Here is a 20,668-nt window from a genome sequence, read left to right on the forward strand (position 1 = left end):
GTTTTGAAACTGGGTTTAAGATGGATTTTCCAACAGGGAAAGGCTCACTGGAAGCAGAATTAAGCGTGATGTGTGTTACATGTCATGATTATATATCGCACCGATGCAAATCCAGTGCTGTTTTCCTTCACGTATGTTCTTCACATTACCATACCATGATGAGAACTGCAGAGGGTCAACTTCCTCTCTGTGCAGGAAAAAGTGTCTCAGCTTAACATGGTTTCCTTTCACACACTGGGAATCCTAGAGAGACTCCGTAAATCCTGAATCATCCCAGTCCATCTGAAGCAGACGATAGGAGAGACGAAGAGATGCAGATGAAAGTTGACATCTGAACATTGAAAATCATCATTTACTCACCTTTATGTAATTCAAGCTTTCTTCTGTGAAAAGCATTGGGCAGAATGTCTGAGCTGCTCTTTTCCATACGTGCAAGTGATTTATATTGTAAAGATTTAGCATTGCATCAGTGTCTCAGCAATGGATGCTCTGCAGTGAATGGGTGCCGTCAGAATGAGAGTCCAAACAGCTGATAAAAACATCCCAATAATCCACAAGTAATCCACAGCACTCCAGTACATCAGTTAACATCTGGAGAAGACAAAAGCTGTGTGTTTGTGAGAAACAAATTCAATATTGTTAAGATTTTTTAACTTTAAACTGTTGCTAAAATGCGAGTCCATAATTCATAATAACGCTTCCTCCAGTGAAAAAGTGCTCTGGTCTGAATCAGGAGAGAAATCTGCAAAGTCCAAAACAGCTCTAAACAAATATGTGTCTGGATTTTGATGTGAGAGACAACAGCAGATGCACTTTTATCACTGGAGAAAGATTTAATATGGATTATTTTAGCCATAAGCAATGTTTGATTTTGATGTTGTATTAATGATGTGTTTTTTTATTGATTATGTGTTTTTTTTTATGTTGTGAAGATGTTTTCTGATGGACTGGAGTGCTGTGGATTACTTGTGGATTATTGTGATCTTGACCTCTGACAGGTTTAACATCTGTATTATTGAGGTTTGACAATGAAAATGTTTGTTTATGCTAATCATACACACAAGAGTTAAACAGTTCAAACTATGATTGTCCAAACAAACCCTGAGCAAGTGTTACATGAACTGCAGATGTTTCTTGCTGATGTTGCACAAGACATTGTTTTTTTGTATAATTGGTTCTTTAGAAATCACTCAATGTAGACGTGCTTGTGTGTAAAGTTCATTCAGAGGACATTTCTTCATCAACTTGTCTGATCAAAGAACGAGTCAATAAAGGTGAAAGGTGAAGTGACAGACAGCCAAGTATGGTGACCCATACTCAGAATTGGTGCTCTGCATTTAACCCATCCAAAGTGCACACACACAGCAGTGAACACACACACCGTGAACACACACCCGGAGCAGTGGGCAGCCATTTATGCTGCGGCGCCCGGGGAGCAGTTGGGGGTTTGGTGCCTTGTTGGCCCGAGACTCGAACCCACAACCTTAGGGTTAGGAGTCAAACTCTCTAACCACTAGGCCACGACTTCCCCCAAAGTGCTATATTGTACTGTATGTTATATAATGCACATTTTGCCAAACACAGTGGCTCATCTGGGTATTAAATTCTTAGTTTATATACTACAGTATACTGAAATATTATGAGTAGCATGCTATTCTGAACATATTTGATGTGAAAAGCTAAGAAACAGTTGTTTCTCAGAAATAATTCATTCACAAACAAACAAAACTGGCAGGAAAACACTTGCTTTGATGGATCTCACACAACTCTGAGCTGTTGAAGAGTGTGATTTATTTTATGCTCGTCTTGTTCTTGAAAGATGATACTTCCTTGATGTTCTCAATTAGTGGGTTTGAAACATCAGATCAGATCACAGAAGAGACAGAGAGAGAACGCAAATGTCTGTCTAACAGAAGAAAACACCAAAGAAACATGAGTGCTTTCTTAAAAAAAAAAAACAATTATAACTTAGATTTATAATTATTAATGGACTTTAGGTGGATGATATAATTACAATATTTTAGGAAAGGAATAAATATGGAGTATTTACAGATGATCCGAAGGGATATGATCTTCATTTAAATTTCATTTTATTTTATTCAGCACCTGAAATACATATTTTACCTAGCAAACTGAATAAATGAATGAATGAATGAATGAATTTAAATTACAAATTACAAAACAAGCGAATAAATAGATTAACAAATGACTGAATAAATACATGACTAAATACAAAAATAAAATGAATGATAAATACATGACTAAATACAAAAATAAAATGAATGACTGATTAAATTACTAGATAAATACATTACTAAATAAATTAATTAATGAACGAGTTACTCAATGCATAGATTAATAGACAAATGGATATGTGAATAATTACTAGATAAATACATTACTAAATAAATTAATTAATGAAATATGTGACTATATTAATTACTTAATCAATCAATATGTTTATTAAATATATTAAATAGTCTACTTTTCAAAAACAGCTGCATTTTAATCTAAAATAAAGTGAATAAATAAATAAATAAATGACTAAAATAAATAAATGATTAAATAAATACACACTTACAGTACATAATCACAGACTAGATTATCCAGATAGGATTATGTTATTTGCTCTGTGATTTTTACTGAAGTTGTGTGATAAAACATACATAACTGATTAAAAACAACGAACTGCATTTGTGAAACACGTTTACCAGACCTCTTTAACCTCTGGCAAAACCGGTGCATTAGATTCTAGAAGCAGGACATCTGCTCGCAGACAGATGAGAGAAACACTGTTAAACACTCGAGGAACATTCTTCCTGGAGACTCTGGGAAGCAGATCTTGGACTGTTTTCCAGTAAAGGTGGATTTAAATGCCATCCATCTCTTTCCCAGAACATCCTGCATGAGCCAGTCAGAGAACATACAGCTTTCCGCACAGATCCCTTCTCCAACAGACTCTCTGTACACAGCAAAGCCGCTCCAATATATGTGTCACCGGCCAAACAGCTGCTGATCTGTAAAAGTCAAGAGAAATAAAGTTAAAAGCTTTCGAGTTGCTCATTAAACTCAACTTATATGACAAAACGCATTTTGAGCTCAGCACGATGGGAACGATCAAGAAACTCAAATGTTTGCGACTCATCTGATCTTTATAGTGTCCATCAAGTCATAAAATGGTCTTTTGCAGCTTTTTGGTAGCTTTGAGTTCATCTATATGCTAGTAAACTTGCAAGAGTAAAGGTAAAAGCAATAAAATATAGACTAATTTTGGTAGCTTTTTTTTTTTTATATATTGTTAATGTTATATATACTATATATATATATATATATATATATATATATATATATATATATATATATATATATATATATATGGAGCGCTTTATATATTTTATCATTATATATAAATCTTTAATTAAAATCTCCCTTTTCCAAAAATGCTCTTTAAAAAAAATATTTTATTTATATTAAATACTACTTTAATATTGAACATATACGGTTTTTAAAATCTTTAAGATGTCCAATGCAAAACTTTTTATCTAAAAATATTTATCTAAAAATCTAAAAGAATTTTAAAAAATATTACATTTTATATTTGTGTTTAAAAATACATTAAAAATATTTAATATATCCAACTCAAACCTCCTTAAAAAATAAATTAAAAAAATAATTAAAAATAAATCTACAATCAACAAAAAAAAATATTTTTTTGGATTCCTTGAATGAAATATTTATATATATAATATAATATATATATATATCCTTTTATATATATATATACTGTATATTACCCTCATTGGGGGCTGAGCCCCCCTAAAATGAAGAACCTGGAATCGCCCTTGTCTGTTATCATGACATTATCTCATCTGCAAACTATTACTACCCCAGTGCATGTAACTCACCCTACTTTAGTTAATTGCCATTGGCTGAGAAAGGCCTGTCAGCACATGAGAACGAGCTCTGGTTTTCAGAGTACTGTGACACTGATCTGAAGGCCAAAGCGCTCTCATAAAGACCTGTAAGTCAATAGTCATCACGATCTTGAAGCGTTAATAGAGTGAGATTGAGACGACGAGTCTGTCTGACCCCGAGCAGAGTACGTCAATGGTGCTTTTGGACTTCAGCGACTCTGGAGGATACACATGAGGGAAACAGAGGTAGAAAACTAGATAAAATGCAGAAAAGACTTGGTTATGCAACTGAACTAGAACATTTCTTCTCATCATTCAGATCCAGCTCTCTGACACGTCATCAGTTGTATTCACGATAACAACAAGATGAGTAAAGTTGGTAAACAAACTTTAATGTTGGCTTGATAAAGCCTTGTCTGAAAGTTTGAAACAACTTTGATAAAGTGTGACCATTTTACTCAAAGTCAATATCCTGTTGTAGCACATTACTTAAATGTTAAAGCAAGTTGCTATCATGATTTAACATGCTACTAGGATGTTTTAGGACATTGGTAGCTTGATTTAATATGTTGTTAGCCTGATTTAGCACATTGTTAACATGTTTTAATATGATGCTAGCATGAGTTAACATGTTTTAGCATGTTACTAGAATTATTTAATACAATGCTAACATGAATTAGCATGTTGCTAGATATTTAACATGCTAACATGTTTTAGCATGTTGCTGGCATGTTATAACTTGTAAGGATGATTGAACACATTGCTGGCATGTTTTAACATGTTAACATTATTTAGCACATTGCTAACATGAAATAGCATGTTGCTAGCTTGATTTGACATGTTGACATGATTTAGCATGTTGTCTTAGGATAGTTGTTAACCTTTAAGTCAAGCCATCATAATCACTTCAGTGATGGTAGACGAGGAACAAGCAGCACAGATCTGATGAAAAATGTAAAAAATAGATTATTAGTGATGTAAAGAGAAAAAACAAGAAGATATGTTGAGAACGATGGGGGAGAAACACCGTTGCCCTTCATTTCATGTGTGCATTCGGCCAATTGGTTTCCACAAAGACGGTCACACACTCCGGAAGAATGAAGAGCTTTGGCGAAACAACAACAACATGAAAGCAAAGAGTGAAGAGCTTGTCTTCTAGATTATTGACTCACAGAGCCACGTCTCATGTGATCTGCAGAAACTCTCACGGATTTATATTATGACAGAGACGGAGAACAGCACATGAACTGCAACTGGAGACTCCGAGGGAAACGTTTATTGCTCAGAGGTTCCTGTAGGTCAAGTGGTAGAGTATGACCCCCTCAATGCCAAGGTCAAGGGTTCAGTTCCCAGGGGACGCATGCTAATAAATGCACTGTAAGTCACTTCGGATAAAAGCATCTGCCGAAGGAATCCATGTAAACTTAGGTTTCCATTTCATGGCTGCAGAGATGCAGAAATGTTTCCAGTGATGTTTCACTCAAACATCAACTTTCCCAGATGTTTCTTGGAGGAAAGAAGGAATAAAAACAGACATAAACATAGTAAAATAACAATGAGTTCATATGGAGATCTCTGACTACTGATTCCAAATGTCGCAGCAAATCTGTGTTCCCTTCTGAAATCTAAGGAGAAACATCTTCAAAGGTTTCCCGTTTCATCTCACGTCTGTCTAGGAGATACAATAAAGATTGGAGGCAAATTTGAGCAAGGTTTGAGAGTTTAGACTAGTAGTAAAATACCTTGCGTAAGCTGCACGGTTACATTAAGATCTTTAGCACGCCCATTAAAGAAGCTTGTTAACCGTGATTCATAGATGACTCCCAAACAGCAGGACTGGATCCGTCAGACTGGGAATCTGAACAGGATGCAGCCTTGATCTGCTGAATCATCACAACATCTAAACAACTGAATCAGCAGAGAGACTTTTACTGGAAACGCTCCTAGACACTCTCATGATGTTGAGATGGAGGCTTTACATGGGAGAGAACAAGGGGGCTTCTCCAATTTTTCATTGTTTGGCACATGGATCTAGAGTGTCACTTCCACCCTTACAGTCTTAATAAAAATAAAGGTTTCAAAAGGTGGATTATTGCAGTGATTCCATAGAAGAACCATTTTGGGTTCCCCAAAGAACCTTTCTGTAATTTGTTCTTAAAATAACCATTTTCTTGTCTTAGTGTGAAGACAGTTTCAATGCTATGGTGCTCTTCAGTGATTTTTGATTGAAACATTTTATGTTTTGGTTCTTGACAATTTTTTATTTCATTGGAATGGTATGGAACTTGATAAAGGTTTTGGCATTTATCATGTGAACACACACACACACACACACACAAAGGTTCGAAAAGGTTAAATGGTCCTGAAAAAATTGTCACATTGTACTGTTTGCCACATTGGAAACAAATGGAAAGCGAATTTCATCTAGTGAGAACATATGGTACTGTGCCCAAACAAAATCATACAGAAAGTTTGGTTTTTGCAATATCAACCTCAAATTTGAAACACAACTTGTTTCGATTTATGTCTTTGATTTTATCACTGTTTTAAGAGTACATGTTTTGGAAAATCTTTCATATATAAAAATTTAAAATATTATTTTTGTGACAATAAAGAAATATCTCTCTCTCTCTCTCTTTCTATATATATATATATATATATATTTAATTTTACTTTTTAATTTATTTTATTTTTTTTCACTACAGCAAAAATGAGTCAAACTTAACCAACCATTCAAAATTATGACAATATAAGAACCTTGTGCAATGGAAAGATTCCATGAATGTTCTTCATGGAACTATCAATGGCAATAAAGAACCTTTGTTTTTAAGAGAACAGGAAATAAATATCTCTCTTGTATCGCACAGACAGCAGTAACATGAAATGCATTTTCCTTCTAAGATGTCCCTCCTGGGAAAAAGTGTCCAATAACCTCACACGTCTCCTCTAAAGTTTCAGAAGAGATCTCAACAACATCTGAAACTCTGCTCTTAACTTTGTAGCTGTGAAAACTACTTGGATTGATGGGATTTGATCCCTCAATCAACTCCACAGAAAAACTGACTGGCAATCGAGCGGGAAACAATGAAGTGACGGTCAAGTTCAGGAAAGGTTTCCCGTCTTTCATGAAAAAGGAGATCCGCCCCAGGAGAGAGTTCACACTACTCTGTCGACGCTCACACTGCACTTAAAATGGCTCAGAGACATTTCACACGTCTACTGCCAAGTGAAAACCAACCAACTTCCACTTTACCCTTCTAAAACTTTTAATGAAATCTACAGATGCAAATAGATAAACACAATAAAATAAACACTTAAACGTGTATTTTGGATGTTTTCTTTCCACTAGAAGACAAGTTATGGAAGCAAAATAACCCCAAATCTCTAAATTGACCAGTGCATGAAAAAAAATGTTTTGCCTCCAGTCATCAAAAATGCTTTAAAACATGTTTTAAAAACAAACTGGTGAAGGAATCTTCAACAGCTCGACCTGTGTGTGGTATAAAGTCAGGATTGTTCTGAGGTTTTTATCTTCTCACCTGTGGTCTGTATGGAACGAGCACATGCTCTCACTGACAGTAAACACTCGTTGTATGCACAAAACATCAGGCTCTGGGAGAAATTAGGAGCAACTGGACTAAAACAATTCCAGAGCGGAGGAAATGCATGTTTATATCCACCATGCAACGCTCCTGCTGGGAACAGAACACTTCCAAAAATAGAAATACAGTGAGATTCAGGTCTGGATGGAATCTGCAGACTGTCCTCATATTTGCTAATTTCTTGAGAAATCTGTACAATGATTTCAACAAAGTGAAATGTGTTAAACAGAGTGTTACATGTGATGGGAAATCGAATCAAATTAACTAAAATAATTACACTTGCATGTTGTTTAAAAGATTTCAACATGGCGAAATGTGTTAAACAAAATAATTAGTTAGGAAACATATCAAATTACCTAAAATGCACTTGCAACATTTATAAAGGTTGCTGCTAAAACATTTGGTTGGTTTGTTGTTCTGAGGTCAATTTGTCCCACATTTGATTTTTTTATTTGCTTGACCGATGTAATTGGAAATTGGTCGAACTATGCATTTCTTCTTAAAATTTGACTTCTCATTTAGGGTCATGAATGAGCATGCAAAGCTGAAATATGCTTTAGAAAGGCAGTACAAATGTTGGTTACATCACTGTTGTTGTGGTCACGTTGAACCATATTGGTTTTCTTGCAATTCTCCCCAAATAGAATACTTTAGTATTTTTGGAAGTTTAAGGTATTCTGAATTTTCTATGAATGATTTGCTATTTTTTTGTATATTTAATTTTTGATTTGATTTTTTTTTATGTTTTTTTTTGTTGCTCGTTTTCTGGATCTCAATTAGTATTACAGCACTGCAAATAAGTGTAAGAAACCCATTTTACCCTTACAAGGGTTTGAGAACCAAAATATCAAAACAAATAGCAATAAATAGTATTTACACCAAGTACAAATAATGTTAGATACTATTTATACTTTGTTGTAGTCATGAAAAAAAAATGTATATAAAAATAAAGTTAATGTTTTTATTTTGTGTCTTATTAAAATTTATTTCATTATAATTATATTTTACATTTATTTTATTTTAAAGTCTCTGAGAAGGTACAATAGAGATTTTCTGTGTTCACATGAATCTTTAGTTTGTTTTGTAGTGTTAATTGTTGTTGAAAATGGAAACGGTCAATCTAACGGTTGGTCAATCTGACAAAAACTGTACGCAGATTTTCAGTACAATAGAAGGGTTAATAAACATTTATGCTTTAGTATGAAAAATAGCTTAGTAACACCACTAATAAAACGTATATGGGTATAAGTAATAATTTCAGGACTTTGTTGAGAATGTTGGTGATATTAACATGATCCTATGATCTAAGACAGACATAAAAGCAATGTTTGTACACACATGCATCATTGTTCCATTGTTAAAATGGCATTAACAAAACACTTTGCGATTGATGTACTCATAAAACCCTTCACGCAATGTGTCAAACACAAATTCCCACGACACTGAAACATTTAAATGTTATCGCGCTAAAGTGTTTCCCAACAGCAAAAGTGGCCAATTATCTCAGTTAAAAGTGTCCTGTTGTTTTCTGCTGGCTCCATCCTTCTCACATGTCATCCATTACTCAACAGTCGCAGAGTCAAACGGCACAGATAGTGTTTGGCAGATTCGTCATCTCAGAGGCTTTAAACTCAGTTTATTATGTTTACTATGATGACATATTTCAATAGTTCAATCGTAGACGCCCAACAAAAGCGACATTAGAAGAATTTTCCACTCTGATGTTACTTGTCAATACAGTACAGATCATTTGCTGGCTTAGCGAACTGACATATTGTTCCTTTTAAAGACGCGGCTCATATTTGGCCTGGTTTAACTGCTGATCTCAGCACGAGCTGCTGAAAGCTGCGCGACAGGCTCTGTGCTTCTCATGTGAAGTCTAAAGACGACTTGGGCATGTTCTGGGCTTCAGCAGACAGCTGGAGGCGACACAACGGGCCTGAAATCATTCACAGGTTTAGCGTTACAACAGGAGAAACGTCATTTTCCACCTAAAGTGTGTGTGTCTTCTGGGAATCCTTATTGTTCCCATGTGGGATCTATAAAAGATTTCTCTCCATTGCCTTTTAGCCACACACAATGGCATAAAGAACATCAGCCGTGCGGTTATAAAAATAGCTGCTCTGTAATGTAAAATGTTTTGAGATGTTCAAATGTTTGATTGACTGCCAGACGATAAAAGCTGAACAGACGTTTAGATCAACAACCAAAATTAGGATTTTAAATGGTCTGATTGGATTTATATGTAGTTTGGGATCAGTAAGATTTTTCTGTTTTGAAAGAAATGGATCAGCAAGAATGCTTAAATTAATCAAAAGTGACAGTAAAAAAACATTTATAATGTTACACAAGATTTCTATTTCAAATAAATGCTGTTCTTTTGAATTGTTCATCAAAAAAATAAATAAAAATAATAATCCATCACTGTTTAAACACAAATAAGCAGAACGACTGTTTTAAACATTGAAAATAATAATTAAAAAAGTATTTTGAGAAGCAAATATTAGAATAATTTAAAATATTAAAATATATTTAAATGGAAAATAGTTATTTTAAATTGCAATTCTATTTTAATATTGTTTTTATGTTAATATCTTAATACTGTATTTTTTTTATTAAAATGCAGGTGAGCAGAAGAGACTTCTTTCAAATAATAATTAACATATCATTAATTATTAAATAATTAATAATTAGACTTCCAAAATGAGTCACAGGTCTGTTCAGAGGGAGGAAAAATGTATAACTGCTTACCATATCTTTTGCTGTTGATGTCAAAGTTTTGTGTCCAATCAAACTCTACAGTATTTTGCCTCAAATTCATCTGTTACTTAGTAGAAGCTGATCGAATTACACCGATGTCAAAATGCCTTCATCCTAAAAAACCATGAACAAAACTACTCAATTAAAGAAGACTATAAAACATTAAACACGGGTCCATTTGGATTGAGAATTCTGAGAGGTGAATTATAATTAGAGACATTTGGAAAACAAACAAATGTTGCATGTTGTTGAGCCTGTGTAATTCAAGGCAATCTAAATGAGTTTGTTCAGTGTTCGGCCCTCAGCAGTGACTATAATGACATCACAGGAGTTTGGGTTTCTGACATGAAGTCTGTGCAGGGAGAAGCTCCTGACCTGTGCTGTCAACCAGGACCTGCAGCTGACGGCGGTCTGAATTAACTCTCAGCCCGAGGGCTATTTTTACACCAGTAACAACAGGAACAGCTGAGCCGCTCAAGAACACGGAGGTGAAAGCCAGACGGAAGAAAGGATGGCATGAGGGAAATATTTAGATGACAACATAATCCTGTCGACTGACAGAGAGATCCATCCTTTGACCAAGTTAAGATGTGATGATTACTAACACTATAAATCTGTTGCTTAATTTGAATTTTTATACACTAACAGAAAAAAAAACATGATTCTGTACAATTTTTTTAGATTGTATATACACACACACACACAAGATTTTTTTCATTATCATCATCAAATTCAACAATTTACTGAACATTTGTATGAAAATATGCACTTGCCTATCCAAATGTTTCTGCAACAAATTCAGTGTTTGCATATAAAACCAATAATATATTCATTTTTGCCAATTACGTTAATATATATATAGATATTAAGTATTATATATTAAACAATATGCACTCGCCTGTGCAAATATATCTGCAATAAAGTAAACTTTTGCTTTAATAACAATAATATTTTTTGGCAATTAGATTTTATACACACACACACACACACAGACATATATTCTTTGCAAATGTAAGCAACCTACAGTTGGACTAAAAAACTTGCCATAATTTCATTGGTATAATTTAACAATTTACTAAACACTGGTTCGAAAATATGCACTCACATATGCAAATTTTCCAAGACAAATACATTTTTGCATGTACTGTACATTATACCCTTAAAGATTTAAGAGCTAGTGTACTATTTCTTTTCTAAGGTATAAAATGAAAAAATAAACCACCTCAGTAACCCATAGTACCCTGTCAAACAAACTCATTTGCAAGTGCAAACAGCACTCACAGTTCTTCATGTCTGGTGAGTTTGAGATGAATGGCATATAAAGTGAGGAATCTAAGACAGCATCTTCAAAGCTTCTGGCAGGTAGGTGGGACATCGAGAGACTCACATCACACACTGAAGGCCGTCTCAACATGCTTCCCGTAACCCCACACCATACGGCTTTATTAGATGGTAAAACTCAAGTCAGGAACGGCAAAGCACTCCAGCAATTTGTGTCTAATTTCAGAGAATAACACCAACTTCTGATGCTTCAAATCTCACAAAGCAATAAAGCACTGTAGGATGTGTTACAGTCATTTTACCATGGTAAAGAGACATACTTTCAAAGTGACAGTGAGTCTCGTGGCTCATATTGTCGTAATAAATCAACAGCAACAACAGCATTATGATAAAACACACCATGTTAAATAATTACAGTAATAATTATAAATGCAATAAACTTTATGTAAAGGAATCATGTCTAAAAAACGATGTTACAGTTGCAAAACAATGTAGTAACTTGCACATAAATGTAAAATTGTAAATACAATAGAGATGATAAATGCATATAAATTACATTAAATATAAAATATTGAGTTTATAATTGTATATACAATAGAGATGATAAATGCATATAAATTACATTAAATATATATATACATATATACACACACAACACACACACACACACACACTTAATTTTTAGCAATTACATTAATATAAATAAATTAATAAATTAATTACTATTGAAATATGTGAGTTTAATATAAAATTATATAATAATATGAATTAGAATTATTAAGCTCTGATACTTACATTTTCATTTAGTCATTTAGCAGACGCTTTTATCCAAAGCGACTTACAAATGAGGACAATGAAAGCAATTCAAATCAACAAAAGAGCAATGATATGCAAGTTCTATAACAAGTCTGTTATCTCAATGCAGTACACGTAGCAAGGTTTTTTTTAAATCATATAATAAAAAGAAAACAGAAAAAAGATAGAATAGGAAAGCTAGTGTTAGAGGCATTTTTTGCTTTTGTTAATTGTATAATAAATAAAGAAAACAGATAGAATACAAAAACGTTTAGAGAAGTTAGTTTTAGTTTCTTTTTTTAAAAGAAAACAAGCTGTTAGTAAATAAATAGAGTACAAGTCTAAAAGGGGCATTTTTTTAAAGAATAGAATTCGAATAGAGAGTGCTAGAGGGTAAAATACAGATGGAAGAGATGTGTTTTTTAGCCAATTCTTGAAGATGGCTAAACAATCAGCTGCTGGGATTGAGTTGGGCAGGTCATTCCACCAGGAGGCAACATTTAATTTAAAAGTTTGTGAAAGTGATTTTGTACCTCTTTGGGATGAACAATAAAGTGACGTCCACTTGCAGAAAGCAAGCTTCAAAAGGGAACACAAGACTGAAGTAATGAATTTAGGTAAAGGGGTGCAGAGCCAGTGGTGGTTTTGTAGGCGAACATTATACAAGCAGCTATTAGTAGCCAGTGCAAATTGATAAACAGAGGTGGGACGTGGATTCATTTTGGCGCAATAAAAATTAATCTTGCTGCCGCGTTCTGGATTAATTGTAAAGGTTTGATAGAACTGGCTGGAAGACCTGCAATAGTCCAGCCTGGACAGAACAAGAGCTTGAACAAGGAGTTGTGCAGCATGTTCCGAAAGAAAGGGCATGATCTTCTTAATGTTGAATAAAGCAAATCTGCAGGACCGGACAGTTTTAGCAATGTGGTCTGAGAAAGTCAGCTGATCATCAATGATATCTCCAAGATTTCTGACTGTTTTGAAGGAGTTATGGTTGATGAGCCTAACTAGATGGTGAAATTGTGATGAAATGATGGGTTTGCTGGAACCACAAGCAGTTCTGTCTTAGCAAGGTTGAGTTGAAGGTGATGGTACTTCATCAAGCAAGAAATGTCTGTTAGACAAGCTGAGATGTGAGCAGCTATCGTTGGATCATCAGGATGGAATGAGAGGTAGAGTTGAGTGTCATCAGCATAGCAATGGTATGAAAAGCCATGTTTCTGAATGACAGAACCTAATGATGCCATGTAGACAGAGAAGAGAAGTGGTCCAAGAACAGAGCCCTGAGGCACCCCAGTAGTTATTTAATTGTGCGGCTTGGACATCTCACCTCTCCAAGATACCTTGAAGGAACTATCTGAGAGATAAGACTCAAACCACTGGAGTGCGGTTCCTGAGATGCTCTTTGCCAGTAGGGTTGACAGGAGGATCTGGTGGTTAACAGTGTCAAAAGCAGCGGACAGATCCAGCAAGATAAGTACTGAAGATTTGGAATCAGCTCTTGCCAGTCTTAAGGCTCCAACAACTGAGAGCAAGGCAGTCTCAGTTGAATGTCTACTTCTGAAACCAGACTATAATATTTATATAGAACTTGACTTAATTGCCAAGAATTAACATATTATTTAATATATAAGATAATATTATATGATGTGATTAAAACATATTCACACACACACACACACACACACTTATTATGAGGTTACGTTACACAGTCATATTTATACATTATAGTTACATTTAAGTTACATATATAGAAATATTTATATACAATAAATAAAACATATATTAGATAAAAAGTGTTATTACATTAATTATTGGCAAATGTAAACAATCTACTGTTAGACTAACAAACTTTTTGGAATTATTGGTGTACCAATTTCTATTACATTTAACTATTTGCTAAACTTTGATGGATTTTAATTGAAAAACACCCTTTATCAGAAGAGAAATCACTATAATGCACAACTTCTTGTGGCTTATTGTTATTTTAACAATAAAAAAAGTAACAAATGTGGCTAATCCAATCAGAATTAATAGCCAGAACTATGTTTCATAACAGAGGTTCTCCTATGCTAGTCCACTTTTCTAATTCGATACACTTGTTCTGTATGTGCGATCAGATCAGAGTTTAAGCGTGTCGCAGTAATTACCACGCAATTAGTTCAAGTTCATCTGGTAGCATAATCAGCGCTCTCTAAACACTGGTCTCTGCTGTGACTAGTAGAATCCTCGCAGAATGTGACTGACGTGTGTTCACAGTTCTTTAACGACATGCTAATTGGAGACTGATAGCAGCTGAGGGAAGTGTGACATCTCTGTCCGAGACAGAACATGAGGATTAGGCTCTCAGCTAGCGTCTTTGTTTTAGAGATTAGCTCTCTGACCTCAAACTGCTAAAGTGCTTTGCGCTGCGCGATCACGGTCAGGTCAGCAGACGCGTCTCTAACATGGGGTCCTTTAGCTCCGGCGCTCATTAAAAGGACACACATGACCTCTTCAGCCATCTCTGGAGTCATATGCTGCCTTCAGCTGCTCGCGAGATGCTCCTACTAACGAGTTCAGCAGTCGTAATTATGATGTGATGTGCGCTGACATGATTTTGGTTGGAAAAATACACCAACCCTGCTGAAAAAAACAAGCTAAAACCAGCCTGGTAAAGCTGGTTTTAGCTGGTTGTTCCAGCTGGTCTCCAAGCCTGACCAGCTAAAGAAGTTAGAAGCTAAAGAAAACCCCTCTAAAACCAGCCTGCTGACCAGCTATGACCAGTTAAAACCAGCTAAGGCTGTATGAGAAGCGGCTCTCTGCGTGCGTACCAAACACAGCGCGCGGGTACTCGTTTGAGATCTTTCGCGTCTTCCTGTGCTTGAATGCTTTAAAATCTCTTGAATGTTTGAACTGGCAAGACTTAAAAACAAGTGGAAATGAAAAGCTTTTGTGACGATGTGCAACAGTGACCTGCCAACTGTAATGTAATGAGTATATCAGACATGCTTTTAGGCGTGAAATAATATCAAGACATTTTGAGAAACTAGTGTTAAGATCATAAAAATATAGCCACCGGTAGGCATATTGGTAGCACTAGAGGGCGCTTTAAGCCTGTGTACAAAAAGGCTAAAACAGGCTATTAATTAAATTTAGCATTTATATAAACGAAATAAGAATTTTGGAGAATGAAAATGAGTTTGCATCTGCTTATTCTATTCATCAGTGTTAGAACCATTAAAGAAGAAACTGCATTTTCCATACTTAATTTCTGGGTTCAAAAATTAAAAATGAACAGATGAAAAAGTACACGGACCCACTGGAAGCCTCACATTCAAATGGCCTCGCCACCCTTAAGTTAAAAATAAGGTGGCATTTGACTAATTTCTCTTTCGTTTCTGTCTCTCTTTTCCTCTTTGTCTAGCTAGCTTGCTTTTCCCTCTGTTTTGACTCTCTAAATAGTCAAAAGTCTATCTTCATATATAACAGACGACATAATCCGTCTCACCAAGGTTTTGGTTCAAGTAGTTGTCAGACAGAAATAGACTCAAAGGCTCTCAGATGAATGTGCAAAACACCTTTTAAGAGGTTTCTGAAATAAAATGAATGAGCTGTGATTTAAGGATGCACTTCTATAAAAAGATACAGGAGATGTTCAGAAATATGCTTAATAAGGTAATGAATGTGACAAGAAAAGTTGCTCATACATAGAAAACGTTAGTCGTGACTCAGAAAGCGATTGACGGCTTACAAAAGGACATCAACTTCAATTTTATTTTGTTATTTTACATTTCTTGCATATTTATTATTATACCATTTTCTGAGGAAGAATGTTAAAGTTTTATGCTTAAACCACAAATAAACAAACATCCATTGATAATACTTACTGATCCCTGTGATTTCGTGAAGGATGATGCCATGAAGGAATGGGCTTTTGTCAGCTAAAATAATAAAAGAAATGATGGAAAGTGATTCTAAGGATATTAAAGACACAGGTCAAAAAAAAAAAAAAAGATTTAGTGTTAAAAGAAAGCTAATAGAACTTCCTTTATTTTTAAATTGTGAGGTTAATATTTGACACAGTACATTTCAGGAACAATCCAACCAAAAATGAAAAATCTGAGATCATTTTTCAAAACACTGCCCCCCACCCCCCCATCCAAATAATCTACATTTCACAAAATTCTTATGGAGATAACTACAATATAAGTCAAACAGTGATGTAAGCTGCTGTTTTCTTGCTCTTCTGAGGAAGATGTCAATCACTTGTTTTGCCAATGTAGCCACAGGAAAAATTTTGATTAGATTTTTTAAATGTTCATCCAATTTCATTTTGTAAATTACTTTTCTTTCCATTTTAAAGTTTTCTTTGGGTTGTTTGACTACTCAAAAGAAAATATAGGAAAATATCAGCTGAAAGCATCCAGTCTCTCATACCACTGAAGTGAATGTTAAATATATCAGTATATACTGTATTGTAATAAATATTTGGTAAATGATTGTTGTATCTGATTGCATTGATCTGTATACAGTGATTGTCAATGTAAAAAGAGGCAATGAGAGAAGTAGATGAACACAAATCAGCAAGGGTGAAGATTTGATTTTGACATTGGTGGGACAGACAGCAGAAAACAATCCAATTTGTTTGTATTCATTACCCCCACATTTATGATTTCGCTTTTGTTTTTTTTTTGAAGTTTGTTGTAATGTAAGGTTTAAACTTTCTATGTTAGCCAACATTTTTGATTTTTTTATATGTTGGTGTACTCATCATAGAATAATCACACAATTTTGATTATGTAAAACCAACAAAATTACAGCAGCATCAGAGCGCATTTTATTTTAATATTAAAAGAGAATTGGATCAATGATGATTCTGACAGAAAACTCTACTGTTGCTATAGTAACTAACACGCCTTCACACCTTCTAATTGACAAATAAACCACACATTTCAGGGTTTTTTCCCCCTTTTTTTCTGTTTTCTTAGCACATTCAGTTTAACAACAAAGTTGAAGAGTGTAAACTTTTATAATTCAGCTGTGCTCCTATGTTTTAAACACTTCAGCTACCTCATATGTTCTTCCTCCACTCATGTATTAAATGTACGTGATCTGTTTTTTTAGTGTATTTAGTTGAATTTCTCAGGTAATATCAATGGTTTGACCATTTCAGAAATTACATCAACAGTGGTTACATATACATATATTTAATAGCTTGATCTAAATTATTGCTAGAGACAGATTAGTAGTCGCTGGATATTGGTAGGGACATGTTCTTAGCGTCCCTACTAAATTCTACACCCTTGAATCCACCTTATGTCGTTCTAAAACTGTATGCATTTCTTATTTCTGCAGTGCATAAATGTACAAACTACATTTTGAACATTGAATAATGTGGACAGGAAGTGTATAAAGTTTGTGGTGTTTTTGAGCACGTCTGCAGTAAAGCCTCATCATGCAAACGAATGCGAATACAAATCAGTAAATGTTTGACACGTTCGTGTTTGCATTTTAATAATCCTGTGAGGCCTGTGACTTGCATGAACACCCATAAATGTCCTAATAATGCTAATATATAACTGTATAAGTGGGACGCTTTTAGCTTTCTCAGTCAATTCTTTTCATGCATGAGATAAATCTTTCTACTGAGGTGCAGCTGTTGTTTGGGGGTTTTAGGTGTTGGTTGATTTAACAGGTCAGGTTGATGGTCAGGTCAGAGGGCTTTGCACCCTAACTGCCCTGCCTGGGGCAACAATAGTCAGGGATGTGTTTGCATGTACATACAGAGGCGTAGCAACCAATACAAATTCTTTATCAGAAGAAGCATTTTGCTTGACCAGCATGCTTCTACATCCTCGGTCACATCAGCAACATGATTTAATTAATCTTCATGAACTAAATTTATAAGTGATCCTGCTTTTGTGTGTGCATGTACTCACATGTGTGCGGCGGAGAGGACGTTTATCAATTCAGAGCATGAATTAAACTTCAACATGAATCTCAGGCTGATCTGTGTGGCCTCAGGCAGACATAGAAAGGTTTTCCTCCATGACAGAACATGTAACTTCAATCTGCACCGTGATCTGGAAAACAAGAGGAAGACAATGAGAGACAGAATCAAACACTCCATTAAAACTGCTGCATCCATTAGACAAGTCTGTTTTTAAGGGGTCCATGACATCAAATGAGTTACTGATAGTACTAGTGGTAAAACTTGCAAATACAATGGTATATGAATATGGTAATTGTACAGAAGCATGGTAGTACCATGTTTTTTGGACCTGTACTATGGTAATACCACTGCATTCTTTGAAGTATTTTGGAGTACCATGAAAATGTATTGGTATATGAATACGGTAGTCATTTACCATGGTGCTGAATATATGAATACAATTAAAGGGGAAAAAAATGAAAATTTATTTAAATTAAAATTATATTATTATCACCCAGAGCAAAAACCATAAAACTATGTTTAACGTCATTATACAATGAATGCCAAGCACCATGATCTTCACTGTAAAATGTATATATATAAATAAATAATAAATAAATATATACAAATAACAAAAACCCAACTGGGTGTTCAGTATCCTGATATAGCAAAGCAATATATTTATATGAATTAAAATGATATTATGAACCAGAATATGGAGCGAAAACCATGAAACCATGTTTAATGTAAGATCAGATGATAATACTATGGTACTTGTCTTTCATTGTATACTGTAAAATAGAATAATAAATATTTAAGTGAATTTAAATAATTTCATTGACATGAGACTATCACAGATGTGGAAATATTATACAATGAATCTCAGGACTGATTAATCACAGTCCAGTTTTCCAGAGAACTGTTATAATCAAGGCTAGTTAATGGACAGACTTGACTGCATTAAATTGAATCATTCCCAGCATAATCACCTCCAGACTGTGGAGAATCCATCAGGAGATGGTTACAGTAAGCGGAAGAGTCCGGGGGTTCGGCCTCACGCTGCTATAGGGAATCTCACACCTCCTATAGAGGCTTCTGGACCGGAGCCGCGCGAGGCTGAGAGATCATGTGACTGACTGCTAGGAAATCTTCCATTGAGTGCAGAGACAGACTGCAGTATCTGGAGCAAACCAAACACTCCCCCAGCTCACAGGGAACATTCTCAGAACGTTCCGGCAAGGTTCTCTCAAAGTTATGAACAAAGTATTATGAATCATCCATTCTCAACATTCTTAACATTAAAAGGAAATGAAAATGTAAATTCTGTCATCATTTTTTTTAAAAGAGATGTTTTGAAGAATGTTGGTGACCAATCAGTTAACGGTAGCCATTGACTTCTATAGTATGTAAAAAAAATACTGTGGATGGGTGCCAACAAGTGTTTGGTTACCAACATTATTCAAAATTTCTTCTTTTGTGAGCAAATGATGAGGAACGAAACTCCTAGACTTGACTGTGAGTAATGATGACAGAATTTTCATTGTTGGGTGAACTATCCCTTTCATGTTATCTCCTCTTTCATAATGTTCTCAGATCCTGAGCACAAAAACATTTATACAACATTCATGGAACTTTTTTCTGAAATGTGTTCTTGGATATTTGTTCAACCTTCTTTAATTGTTACTTCTTGTTTCAAAATCTTTTCAGGAAAGTTGATCAAATATATTGAATATGCAGCTTCTTACACAGTGTCTGAAAGAAAACTTGAGAACTCACCTGGTGAAATTCATCCTCCTCACCACTGGCTGCCTCCGTCCAGAAGCTTGTACACATGACTTTGTTTCAAGGTGGACTCTGGGAGGTTCAGTGTAATTTAATTTAATTTAAGTCAGCACTTGGAGGTTTTAGTATGGATTCTACCAAAATGTGAAGTTTGCAGATGAACACACTGTGCTGTTCTGGAAATGCTTATCCTTGCCTCCTGCATAGGGTTCAACATGCTGTTTTAGTTAGTTCATCTTAGAAATAAAGCAGGTATTATGTAATTTGTTGCATGAGAAATGGTAGGTCAAGGTGACCTCACACAGTGTCCTCAGGTTGTATTTTGCACATTTGACAAATGTAGTAGATTGTCTGGGTTTTCTGTGCATGCAAACACTAGTCATGTGTTTTTTATGTCATACGCAAGCCCTGAACCATGTTGAGCCCCAACTCATGTTTGGAGGTGCTGCCATCTTGTGGTGAAGAGGAATTATCACGCAAACCCAGCGACTAAGGGGACCGTTCACTTAAAATTATAATTCTTTAATTATGTACTCACTCCTCTTGTCCATATATTTGGGGAAAATGTCTTAGTGTTTATTTTTTGTACATGCAAAGAAAGTCTATAGGGTCCAATGTTG

At 34.9% G+C, this 20,668-nt stretch overlaps 2 protein-coding genes and 1 long non-coding RNA gene across 5 annotated transcripts in view; 1 reads left to right on the forward strand and 2 right to left on the reverse strand.

Annotated features, from left to right (window-relative positions):
• Nucleotides 1-20,668, forward strand: part of LOC109085971 (protein phosphatase methylesterase 1-like) — a 576,397-nt gene that overhangs the window by 309,626 nt on the left and 246,103 nt on the right. The window lies entirely within an intron of this gene.
• Nucleotides 1-20,668, reverse strand: part of rnf150b (ring finger protein 150b) — a 581,444-nt gene that overhangs the window by 302,417 nt on the left and 258,359 nt on the right. The window lies entirely within an intron of this gene.
• LOC122135178 lies at nucleotides 2,568-20,477 on the reverse strand. 3 transcript variants are annotated; one of them, XR_006153380.1, is made up of 5 exons: nucleotides 20,043-20,477; nucleotides 18,274-18,417; nucleotides 16,222-16,275; nucleotides 3,906-4,132; nucleotides 2,568-3,017 (listed from the first exon to the last, which is right to left on the reverse strand). It is a non-coding gene; the product is annotated as an uncharacterized LOC122135178 (long non-coding RNA). The 3 variants fall into 3 exon arrangements; XR_006153379.1 differs by lacking the exon at nucleotides 3,906-4,132; XR_006153381.1 differs by lacking the exons at nucleotides 3,906-4,132; nucleotides 16,222-16,275.

Source organism: Cyprinus carpio, chromosome A23 (genome assembly GCF_018340385.1).
Source record: "Cyprinus carpio isolate SPL01 chromosome A23, ASM1834038v1, whole genome shotgun sequence".
In the NCBI taxonomy this organism is placed as follows: Eukaryota; Metazoa; Chordata; class Actinopteri; order Cypriniformes; family Cyprinidae; genus Cyprinus; species Cyprinus carpio.